The 13490-nt window shown below is 41.5% G+C and overlaps 1 protein-coding gene across 1 annotated transcript in view; it reads right to left on the reverse strand.

The window, feature by feature from the left end:
• Positions 1–13490, reverse strand: part of GABBR2 (gamma-aminobutyric acid type B receptor subunit 2) — a 370018-nt gene that overhangs the window by 208922 nt on the left and 147606 nt on the right. The gene's annotated exons all lie outside the window — the stretch shown is intronic.

Here is a 13490-nt window from a genome sequence, read left to right on the forward strand (position 1 = left end):
CCCTCTTACCATTATCCTACAAGCCTTGAAACCATCTTGTTAAAAAACTCCTTGCAAACATTTTAATAGCTGCATAATACTCCAGCATATGAACATACCATAATTTACTGAATCATCTCTAATTTGGGGACATTTAGACTGTTTGCAATTTGTCGTTATTGTCATGTTATTCTACAAGCATCTTTGTGCAGAGCATCTTTTTTCCACAGTTTAGGCTATTTCTGTAGGATAGAGTCCATGATACAAAATTTCCCACATAAAGGAGATGAGCTTTTAAAGACTTAATACTTATCCCCCCGCCACTGCCGCCCCCAAATTACGCCAATTTATACACCTACTAGCCAGGTATAATTAGACGGCCAATTTCACCACACCACAGTCTTATCAACAGAGAGAAATTAAACCGTTTTCCATATAATCTTATACTGATTTATCATTAAAAAATAAATGATTCCTATTGCATTCATGGGTTATGCATAATGCTGAGCTTATTTCCATGGGACTGTTAACTAGTAGTATGTTTATTTTAGGAGTTGCTTGGTCATGGTCTTTGTTTATTTTTGACTGGTATTCTAATGCTTCTATTACTGAGTTTAACGAAGACTTTTGTACGTACAGCATCCGAACTCAGACTACTGCAGTTACTGCGAATTTCTCCGTTTGTTTGCTCTGCCTTGTGTGTGTGTTTTAATTTATACTCAGTAGTCAAATCTGTGTCTATCTTCCCCTTCATTATTCCTTCTTTTTCTTTTAAGTGCCAGTAAGTTGCTAAATTGGATTTTAATGATCTGTCCTCCAAGGCCCCGCTTAAATGTCACCTCCTCTGTAGCTTCTCCTCTGATCTCTGCTCTCCCTGTCCCCCGGCTTCACCCACAGAAGGTGCTTATCACACTTTTTGATCTCTGCTGTGTGCCAGTGGAAGCTCAGTATCTGGTTGCACTTCTAATTTGCATTTACCTTATTATAAGTGAGGTTGAGTACCTCTTCCTATGCTCAAGAGCACTTTGCAGTTTGTTCTGGAAACCGTTCACATTCTTTACCCATTTTCCAATTTGACTCTTAGTCTTTTTCTTATCAGCTGGTAGAAGTGATCTTTTACATTAACGAAACTAGCCCTTTGCAATAGAAGTTGCTCATTTCACCACCCCCTCTCCTGCAGTTTGTACTTTTTCTTTTCATGTTTCTTATAGTGTCTCATGCCATAGAGACTTTTTTTTTAATGTGGTTGAATTTATCAATTTTTTTCCCTTTTATGTCCTCAAGCTTTGGGTCATATTTGGAAAGGATTTTCCCTCACTGAGATTATTAAATAATTCCTCCATGGTTTCTTTCAGTCTGCCTAACCCCCTCCCTCCTTCCCTCTGTTGCTCTCTTCTTTCCTCTTCCCTCTCTCCTTCTTTTTCCTTCCTTCTTTTGTTTCAATGTACATCCCTGATCCAAAGAGGGCACAGCTGAGGCAAGCTCATGCTCTTGCCACCGGCTTTCACCTTAAGCCCTTGCTCCCAGCTGCAGCTCTAGATCTAATACATCCCAGAGTCCAATTTCAGCATCCAGAGAAATAAGATCAGGCCCCACCTGAAGATGCTTTTACTGCCTCTCCTGTCACCTGAGAAAGTGCTCCTTCTTTTCCTCCCTAGGACTTACACAGAGTGGGGTAGCAGAGACCCTGTCCCTTTTCCTGGTCTGGCTCAGAGGGTAAACAGCTACTATCTAGGATTCCTACATCTCTTGGGTTTGATCAGCAACCTCAACACATCCCATCTGTTGGAGATGAACACAAAATATCCTATCAGCTGTCACTCGGAGCTGGAGGGTACCTGGAGGAGCCAACTTCTAAGATCATCATGGACAGAAGGACATCATCCCAAGACTGTTAAAGGCCAAGGGCAGAATGACTGTTTAGAAAAATTCTGAGTACAATAAGGACCAATGGGAAGAAGAACATACAGAGAGGAAAATCTCAGCTGGACACACTGAGGAACACCAGCATTCAGAGTTGTCCAGCAATTCAAGTAGTGAGATCCCTGTGTCTGGAGGTATGCAAATGGAGGATGCTCACTAGGGGCATGACCCAGTGAGAATACAGAGGAGCTCCAAGGTGTCCCTGAGCTCCCCAACAATTATATGAAAGAGTTGTGTGGGTATGTGCACACTGACATGCACATTTTTCTGAGAAGAGGATCCTCAGCTTCCAATCAGATTCATCTAGAGGGTCCTATAACTCAAACAAGGTCAGCACCCCTGCCTGCAAGTCATATTTGGGTCCCAGAGTGAGCACAAGAGATAGATGCTCTCTATTGTCCCCGTGAACGCAGCATCTGTGATTCCTCTCTCAGAATTAAAACACTTCAAGCCTCCCACGGCTACCACGGTAAGAAGGAGCTATTAAAAAAAATCAGGGAGTAACTCTTCAGTACCTGGGATGGTGTATCTGTCATCACATCCCCCCAAATGCTTATCTAACACAATTTGGGAAATATTGGTTTTCTAATGTGGTTTCTGAATCACACTCTGGTTGATACTTTATCGCTATTGTCCCATCAGGTCCAGGTCCACAATTAATTGTTGCTTGAACAACCTCATATGTTTGCCCTGTAGGTAATTACAGTGGTTACTGTTCAGTGAATAAATGGCCCATTGTGTTTACAATAGGCCTGGAATACAATATATGCCCCCAGTCTAAATCATGTTGGGTGCAAAATATTAACTGGCACTGGCATTTTCTGCCCCATTTGAGATAATGCTCACTTTGATTAGATTGCTCTGCATCACCGTGCCTCTGGCTTTAGCCTCCTAAAACTTTCTTCTATGGGTAAAGGCTGCAGGTGCCTAGCAGCGCTGCTGAATTTCAGAACTGGGGGAACCTGAGAATTCACCTAGCTCTGGTGTTGCCTACCCTGGCTGCACAGTAGCATTACTTGGGGAGATTTAAAAAATATATGATGCATTGGTCCCACACCAAACCAACTGAATCAATCTCTGGGCCCAGGACTACTAGGCATCAGTATTATTAAAAAAAACTTCGCAGGTGATTATGATGCCCAGGGAGGGCTGAGAACCACAAATACAGCTCAACATCCTGAGTTTTGAAGAAGCGCGCTAGAAATGGGAGATACTGAGATATTCATCGCTAAGAGGTAGAAGCGGGACTCCAATTTGGGTCTACAGGACTCCAACACCAGTGCTCTTTCTCCCCTTGATGGCTGTCCACTGGCATAGTGGCTGTCACTCAGCATCTGGAAAGACCAGGCCTGCTGCTTTAATGGCCCTCAATGCAATGCCCACCCTTTCTGGGCTCTCCTTCCTTATTTTACACAACCAAGTTTGTTCCCAAACACACTACGATTGAGGCTCTGAGTTACTGAGGCTCTGGCTTAATCCCTAACCAAAGATTTATTTCAGAGAGTACTTTTAAACTTATTTTACAGTTTTGTTATCATTTCTGGTTTTATTGCATTGTTTTGAGAATTTGGCATGTATAGTGCCTGCTTTTGGAATTTATTGAGACTTTTCTTTGTGGCCTATTCTACAATCAATTTTTGTAAAAGTTCCACAGTGGCTGGAAAAGAGAATGCAGTCTCAAGTTGTAAATTATAAAAGTCTTTATCAGATTTCTTATGTATAACAGGTATAATCAACCAAAGTAACTTATTATCATATGTTCTGTATTTCTGTTTACTTGATCTGTCAAAGACTGGAAGACTTGTTAAATTTTTCTCTATCATCTGTGACAATTACTCTAAGTATTTCAACAATTTTTGTTTTCTATGCTTTGATTTTATGTTGTTCTGAGCATAAATGTTCATTAAAATTATATCTTTATTTTTTAGCAATGTATATAGTTGCAAATAGCAGGCACTTAATAATCATTACATGAACTGAGAATTAAAATATTTATCAAGGTAAAAAAAACTCCTGTCATTTTATTATTTTTTGTCATTTTATTACTGTTTGATTTATATTATATCATGCTTGATATTAATATTGAAACCTTTATTTCTGCTTGCATTTGTGTCATAAATCTGATCCTCCTTTTCTTTGCATTCTATTAAGATTGTTTTAAAGTCTATTTCTTGAAAAGAGCACATGGATTTTAAAACATGTAAGCTTATTGCTGTAAATACTTGATCTTGCACTTATCTTGTTATCAGTCTTATTTTTTTTTTTTTGCTTTTTTTTTTTTTTTTTTAAGAAAGAGAAAGAGGGAGAGAGAGGATGCAGTGGGGGAGGGATATATATAGAGAGAGACTCTTAAGCAGGCTCCATGCCCAGCCCAGAGCCTGACACAGGGCTCCATCTCATGACCCTGAGATCACGACCTGAGTCGAAATCAAGAGTCAGACACTTAACCAACTGAGCCACCCAGGCGCCCTGGCAGTCTTACTCTCTTTGTATGCTTCCTATTTGTTTCCTCTTGTTCTCTTTAGTACTCAGACTGTATGTCTACTCCTCTCCATTCTAGATATATTAATCTTGCTTCTTGTCTCAAACTGCTGGAGTATCTTCTGATATTCTGAAGAAGGGTAAGTGGTTGAAATCTTGCTGAGGATGACACCCTGCTGACTTGACACACAGTAGAATTTAGCTGGGTATGAAATTCCTGGGCTACACTTCTCCCCTTAGATTTCAAAAAATTTGCCAAGATAGATCTTGGCGTGGCACTCTGATTTTATCTGAGACACTGGGAGTCCTTCAATCTATACATTCAAGCTTTCCAACCAAGAAAAAAAAATATATGTATATATAATATAAATGTAGTATTATATGTAATCTTATATTGAATATATATATGTGTATATATATATATATATATATTCTTGTCTTTCCTCCAGAAAGTCTGATTATTTAGATATTGTCTTCTCATTCTTTACTTCCATATTGATCATATTTTTTTTCCATTACTTCACCTCTATATCCTACAAGAGCATCTCATTTTATTCCATATCTTTTGCTATGAAGTACATGCATATTTAGTTTTGCTAATTTCTTGTAAAGTGGCTGGGTTATCCATAGTCCCAGCAGCAAGGCACAAGGGTTCTCATTTCCTCATATCCTAGCCAATCTTTGGTATTATCTGTTAATCTTTCTGGGATATGGTGGCACTTCATTATTATTGGACTTTGCAGCCCTTTGGCTGTAATGTGGTTGAACAGCTGTATGTAAACCATTTAGCCTCTTAGGTTCTTCATTCTATGAGTTTGCTAATCTGCTTTTCAACAGCCTCACTTTTAAGTTTTACTGTCTCTAATATATTTTTATTGTGTTATTGAGATTTTCCATTTCCTAAAAGTTTTTCTTATGATCACACTTCTTTTTTACCCTGTCATCTTATCTCAGGCTTATTCATCGAGACCATATATTTTCTGCATGTGATTGAGGATGTTAAATGTTTTTTCTAGAATTTTCTTCTCTATTCTGTAATAGATCATTTTCAGAGGTGGACTCTTCCTCTGCTTCTTCTGGGTATTATGCACCTTCAATTATTTTTAACAATACTTTTTCAAAGGCTGAATGTTAGGTGTTTCCAAAATACTCACTGTCAAAAGCAAGGCAGGTCTTTTCAGACATGGCTTATCAAATACCACAACACATGGACTGCCCGTGGCCCTGTTTTCTGTCTTTAGACATTATAATTGAATATTTAACCCAGAAAAGTGGAAAATAAATATTTGAGCATAGTCTTTAGTGTCCAGGAGGTGCTCACTATTTGCTGTTCTACATTAATGAGGTGACATCTTGGCCCTCTGTGCCTAATTTTCTGATACTGTGAATCAACACTGTACATTAAATTTCCATCATGTGTTGCTGTCAGGGTTTTTCTTTCTTGCCCATAAAACTTTACTTGGAGGTTTCTGCTTCCCAGGATGTAATGTGTACCCTTAGTGTTCTCCTGTCTTCTTCCTATCCAGTTTTTCCTAGGAATTTATAGCTCTGTTTGAATTTATAAAGATAGGTATAAATGAAGAGGATAAAGCATCTTGGTTGCTTCTAAGATCAGCAACTGTGAGTAGAGGTGTAGCTGTCCAGATTCTGTGATTGGTAACTGGGGCTCTCACTCAGATGGTGGAGGAGAGAGGGAAAAGTCTATTATTTTTCAGAACAATTATTATTTTATGAGGCAGTGTTCAGAGTGCCAGGAGGCAAAGCTTTGTAGGATTTTATCAATCCAGTTCCATCTACTTTATAATCATTGAAGCTGCCACACATGTAGAATGTCAGTTGGTCTTAGAGACGCTCGGTTCTTTGAGGTAGAAATAACCATCCATTTCAGAGCTGAAGAAACCATGGAAGAGAAAGGTGATGTAGTTTGTGAGGTCAGTACAGGAATGATGAAACTGGCCTTTTAACTTCATATCTGGTTCTCTTTCTTCAACCAGCTCTGAACTGCCAGTCCCAAATGAGATGGGGCAATAATCCGGGTCTTACTTCTTCTTCTGAGACCCAGTAGTCCAGCGGCAAGGCAGCTGATTCCAAGGCTTCCAGAGTCTCTCACACAGAGCAAGTTCCCATGGTGGGCATGGCTGGTCCTGGGAGATTCTGGGGGACTTATTTTAACCAGCACCATGGGATGGGGAGAGAATCATCAGCATCTCTCCCCAGGTGGGGAGTTCCAGCCTGGCATGAAATATTTTGTGAGTTTAGGGTCTGCATATTGAACAAGTCACTTTAACATTAAACAGAGGCCACTACAAGGCCACTTTAGGGAGTTGGGAAACCGGGCTTATTACCTGTCTCTGTGACTGTGAGAACATGGACATCATTTCTTCTAGGTTATCTGTTTTCTGACCTCTTGACTATGATGGACAATGGATTTCAAAGGTTCCTTGCAACCACACAATTCTGCTTTTCTCTCCAACAACTGAGGAAAATGATGAAGAAGTCTGTTAGCCTGGTGTGGGTACATGTTTCATTTGCTCTGATTTATTCAGATAATTGCCTTTGTGTCTCACTTCTCTTTGCAGATGTAAGCCCAGATGAAAAATGTAAATACACCTCCCAACTTCGGAATCTTTATTAAATTCCAAGCCACTGATGAATTCTTGCCTAAATGCAATTCATTCTCTCCATGGTTTGGGGCCTCTGACTTTAACTTTTCTGTGGAGCTACGGCACATTTCAGGTGGGAAATACAACCAGGGGTGGCCCCCATCGCTAGATCCTAGGTGGGAAACTCCGGCCAGAAGCAAGGAGGGCAAAATATGATGGAGGCTTGCTCTTTTCTCTGCTTGGTTTAATCTTTTTCCATGGGTTTGTGGACTGTTTCTGTAATTAAATGAGGGAAGTATTTGTCATCTCGGGTCCCTTTCAGCCGAGATGAATGGAATGCAACTTTCTCAGGAAGCTTCTGACAAAACCCTGTTTGTGGCCAGTGCCAGGATGTATACAAAGGCGCTAGGCTGAGTGCGTTGGGAACCCGGGCCCACATCAGGCCTGCGCCAGGTCGCTGCTGCACCCAAGCCCTGGAGGAAAACTGTTTGGACACAGAGTGCCTCTCCACAGATGCCCGTGAGATTGATGTGACGTGGAGCGGCTGCAAAGCATTTTCTGAGTTAGCCAGGGGAAAGGAACTCACCCCAGGCACTGGGGTGAGTTCTTGAAGTCCCGCTCCCACAAAAAGCCTGCTGGAGTGTTGTGCAGAGACTTGCTGTAAGGCTGGGAAGGAACCTCTTCAGTCAGAGATCCTGGGCTGGAACCACTTGGGGAACAATCATGTCTCCTTCCTGTTGATGAGCTTTAGTTTTTAATCACTCAGAGGTGCACAGCAGCTCGGATTTCACCACCCACTTTCATGCCATATTCTGGGGAGCTCAAAACAATTTGTGAGGGAGGGAGAGGAAGCATCGCTTGTCTTTGTTCCTCATGGAGTAACCCAGGCTCAAGCTGCTGGGGTGACCTGCCTGAGACCATGCAGCTGGTAAGGGGCAAAGCTGGGGTTTGAGCTCAGATCATCAGACTCCTTAAAGTTATGGTATGATGAGCACCTGCCAAGGGGCAGACACTGCATTAAGGGCTCGGCATTCACTTTCTCATTGAATGAGCAAAACACCTCTACGAGGTAGACACTATGATGATCTGCACTTTTCAGATGAGGAGACTGAGGCTCAGAGAGGTCAAGTCACTTGCACTTGGTCACACAGCAAGCAACAGGCAGAGCAGGGAAACTGCATGAGCCTTTGCTCATTCCACAGACCGCTATGCCTCTTTTCTGTAATCAACAACCACTAAAACATATTTACTTCTTTAGTCTAACTTCGATCTCCACAAAAATCCACCATGCTGGCAGAGTAGACATTATTACTCCCGTTCTATAAATAAGAAAACTGAAACTCAGAGAGGTTAAGTGACTTGGTCAAAGTCACATGTTAGCAAATAGCAAGACTAGGGTTTGAACTTGGGACTTTCGTTTTGGCCCGCAGTTCTCTCTCTGATCTGCAAGGCTGTTTCTTAGGGAGGTACCTGGCACAGGACGAGAAAGCAAGTAGGGCAATTTAAAAGAAAGGAGAAGAAAAAATAAGATCTTCTTAAAAGAATCAATAATACTGAATCATTGACTTGTCATGTTTTTGATTCTCCAGGTGGTCCAATTCAATTATATGAAACAAACCTTATATGTGTATATATATATATACATATATGTATATATGTGTATATATATATATATTCTCTTTAAGAGAAAATTCTTCATATATTGATTTTTAAACTTTTATCATGATATATAAGCAACATATAACTGTGTAAGTATACAAAATACGTTCAGCTTAAAGAGTAATAATGAAACCAATACTGAACTGCCCATCACCTAGTTTAAGAAATAGCTTTTATTTATTTGTAAATATTAAATTGTAAAGTAATTTACTTTTTTGCTCTTTTAGATACAACCTTTTGCTATGCGGTACCCTGTGAGTTTTACTCCTTCATTCCCCACCAAAACAGTTCTATCACTATTTTACGTAAAGAAGGTTGGAAAACAAATATTACTTCCTCAAATCCTTTCTTTCCTTTTTTTAAGCCAAAAATGGGAGCAAAATAGAAGCACAGTAAAACCAAGACAGTGTTGAGAAAGCAGTATGGTCCATAAGGGTAGGAATTCCGTTTTCAGTTTGGATAGGTTGGGTCTGAACGCCAGCTCCACTACCCACTGTGCAATTTAGGAACCCTCCTTCACCTTTTGGGATCTGTCTTCTCTGTATTCCAGGAGATTAATTTAATCTACCTCACCCCCATCTCAGGATCCGAGTAGAATGATTGCTAATGTCAGATCACAACTTCTAGACTTAGATCTTACCAGGATTCGATGGTGTTTCATACCCTCATGAAAGACCTTTTAACTTACAAAGCTTTTCTCCCTCAGTAATACCTTAACCCCAACGAAGGCAGAATGGAGAGGAGTATACCCATGTCACAGATGAGATGCTCCAGTGAATGCCTGGGTTTGCTAGCTGCAACGTGGCTGTCACCAGTCAGGGACATAATTCTAAATCAGGCCTTCCAAATCCTAATCAGGTGAATTTAAAATGGCTTGTTAATTTAAAAAAATAATAATCATTATATTGCTTGTCTAATTGTGTACAATTAGAATGTATGTCTTTAATTTTCTCTTAAACTTCTGGTTAAAATGTTCCATTTTCTCTCACAGCTGTACAGGTGACAAATGTAGGAAATTAGCAAATTACATTAGAATCCTCTTTGGCTTCCTCTGCTCCTTTGCACTTTGCTTTCAGCTGATGTCTTTATGGGTAAGAAGTGCTCTCGTGTGATCACAGCTGTGAAGCCAACTGCCTTTTAATTACCACACTGCAAAAATCACGTCTCTTCATGTCAATTTAGCACCTCTAATTAGTGGATAGGTTGAAATCACATCTATAGGGGGAGAAAGGTGTGCTGGGGCCCACCTTGATGCTTGCAGTGAAAGAGGATGCAGGATTTTTGTCTGTTGGATCCTCTCATCTCTTCAGGGCCAGCTCCTACTCATCCGTCCAGGCCTGCTTATGGCCACCTCCTCCAGGGAGTCTTCCTTGCTATCCCTCAGTTCTCCTAGCACTGTTTTTCCCCTTGCTGTGAGAAGGCTGGATCCCAGGGACATCAGGCCTCCAAAAGAAGGAGTCATCTTAGGTTCAGTTCACCTAAGCCAATGGGAGCTAATGCCTCCCATAACCAAGGAAGGGAGCAGGAAAATTCTGGACTCCAGACTGCTGAGATTTGCTTCGTGGTCAGCACTGGGAAAATTAAGTTGAGTCATCCTGAACCAGTGGGGCTGGAGCTGGGGCACAAGGAAATGAGCCCAGCTGGATATGTGCTATGGAACATAAAGATGCAGCTCCAAGTCTGCCAGCAATGTTAGGCCTCAGTTTCCTTGCCTGTGAAATGGACAGAATAAGTTCTGTCCAGACTGACTCTCCAAGGCTCTTAAAAAATACATGAGAACTTGTGAAAATGTATAGGAAATAAGGCCCTATGCTGATGGAAGGCAAGGTTGCAAAACCCACCTGGTCTGGTCGCCCTTCACCGTTGCTACTGGTCAGCCTCCTTTCTCTCCCTCTCATTCTGGCCTCCTATTTCCCAGAGCACATCAGGCCCTCTCTCGTTCCCCTATGAAGAGGCTTTCCTGATCACCCACACACACATCTCCATCTAGGTCACGTGCGCCCCATCCCCCCACCCACCCTCCAGACCTCATCACACTGTATTGTAAGCACATCCTTACTTCCCTCAATGCGACTGTCAGATAACAACCACTCAAGCTGTCACAGAAGAAGCATTCAAATATTTGTTGATAAATGAATGTATGAATGGATGCAAAGGGAGCAGACTTAGTGTGTGGGGCCCCAGAGAGCAAACTAAGATCGATATATGACTATTCCCAGGAGCTTGATAGGCATCAATATACAGAAGAAATATTTAACGGTGAGATGTTCAAGAATGAATCAAAATCTTGCAATGTACTCAGTTCTCCATCACTGGAAGTATTCAAGGAGATGCTCAAGAATCATCTATCTATCAGGATCATGGAGGGGATTTCCATACAGCAGGGGGTTTGCATGAGTTTGTCCTGTTCTATGTGCACTGCTGAAGGCAAACCCGATGATTTTACTTGAGCCCCAGATTAATATTTTATATCTTAATAGGTGTGTTTTCTTTTTTTAACATTTACAACATCTCAGAAAATTATACTGATTTTCCATTCATGGTATTTAAATAAAAGGATGAGTGTATTTAGAGGAAAATAATCATTTAACAATACAAGTGGTATATACCCAAAGGTCTTTGAGGTCTGGGAAACCCTGGATTGCAGGTTCATTAAGGAGTCATACAAGAATCTACAGTCCTCAGAAATAAAAATCTCCTACTCAAATCTCCATCACTTGCCATTAAATTAAGTCATAATCTGAATTTAAACAATACAGAAGGAGCTAGACTTGTATCTGAGCATTGGAGAACGAGCATTGTCAGAAGCGCCACAAAGAGGGTAGTAACAAATGTTGGTGGGAATGTGAACTGGTGCAGCCACTCTGGAAAACTGTGTGGAGGTTCCTCAAAGAGTTAAAAATAGACCTGCCCTAGGACCCAGCAATTGCACTGTTGGGGATTTACCCCAAAGATACAGATGCAATGAAACGCCGGGACACCTGCACCCCGATGTTTATAGCAGCAATGTCCACAATAGCCAAACTGTGGAAGGAGCCTCGGTGTCCATCAAAAGATGAGTGGATAAAGAAGATGTGGTTTATGTATACAATGGAATATTCCTCAGCCATTAGAAAGGACAAATACCCATCATTTGCTTGACATGGATGGAACTGGAGGGTATTATGCTGAGTGAAGTAAGTCAGTCGGAGAAGGACAAACATTGTATGTTCTCATTCATTTGGGGAATATAAATAATAGTGAAAGGGAATATAAGGGAAGGTAGAAGAAATGTGTGGGAAATATCAGAAAGGGAGACAGAACATAAAGACTCCTAACTCTGGGAAATGAACTAGGGGTGGTGGAAGGGGAGGAGGGCGGGGGGTGGGGGTGAATGGGTGACGGGCACTGAGGGGGGCACTTGACGGGATGAGCACTGGGTGTTATTCTGTATGTTGGTAAATTGAACACCAATAAAAAATTAATTTATTATTAAAAAAAAAGAGGGTAGTAGATCTCTCAAATGAAAGAAGTTAATCTCATTTTAAAAAGAGAAATAACTGCATAAGTAGAAATGCCCTAAGAGGGTTGCCATGTTTAGCAATATTGGGGATATACTTGTACTAGATGATTATTCTTTATTTACCTGAAACTTAAATTTAACCGGGCACCTGGATTCTATCCGGCAATCCTAAGTAACCATCCACACCAGAGATGGTAAAGAGGCTTGAGCCTGTGTGACATCACGAGCAGGTTGACGACGTGGGTTAAGTCAGTGAAGAGCGTCAGGTGATCAATTAGTCATGCCTGCAACTGGCACAGGATGGGGAAGTGATGCCAGCGACGTCATTCACTTATCTGCCATCCTGAACTTGCCCGACTCCTGGTTTTACACACCACGGACCAGAGAAGACAAGGGACTCGCCCAGGCTCACAGCCCGAGTCCACAGCTGGACTGGGCTAAACTCATTTGCTGCTCCATGCTGTCTGCTTAGAATCAAACCAGAATGCCACCAACGCCACGGTTATGTAATGTCAGGCTATCCTCAGCAAACATGACCACCCACATCACCGGCCAGAACGCACACAGCCAGTCAAAGCCTCCACCTGATCCAATTTATCATCATGACTACATTTGAATGCCCCAGAATAACACAAAAGATGGGAAACAAAACCCATTTACACTGAGAGTCTGTGGAAGGCGATGGCGCCATGACGGCCTGCACTCGGGGGTCTGAACCACTGTGCTCTTTATGTGGTATCTCGGGGGCTCTCCGTAGTACAGTTTGACACTTGACTCTTGGTAGAACCTACAAACAAGTATGCTTTGTTCCCAAGCAGATATGTCATGTAGTGTTTACTGCTTTGGATGGAACTGAGCTGAATTTGGGGTTTCTTCTCCACCTTTCTCTCAGCCCCCGGGTTCCTTGCTGTTAAAATAAGGAGATGGCACTGGGTGGCTTTTTATTTCAGCTCTACCCTTTCATGACTTTGCAGTTCTGTGTTTGCTTCTCAAACTGAGGAGGAATTTGTTCTTTAGGTTGAGGGAATGAAAACGGCTGCCCTTGGAGACAACGTCAGAGGGGTCTGAAGCCAGCCTCCTTCAAGACAGTTACTCAGTCTGATTATTTCACGTCTCCATTTGGAGATCAGCCTTTTACTTTCTGCTCTTCTTAATCAAGTTCATTCATTAGTTTTCTCATTCAGCAAATACTTATTTTCTAGAAGAATTACAGATGCATTCCCTTGACCCACAAATCCCACTTCTAGGAATTCATCCCCACTTCACACTGGCACATATATGACATGGGGTCCCAGGTTATTCCAACAGACTAGAAACAACCCCAGTGTCTACTGATAGAGGCC

Source organism: Canis lupus, chromosome 10, assembly GCF_048164855.1.
Source record: "Canis lupus baileyi chromosome 10, mCanLup2.hap1, whole genome shotgun sequence".
Lineage (NCBI taxonomy): Eukaryota > Metazoa > Chordata > Mammalia > Carnivora > Canidae > Canis > Canis lupus.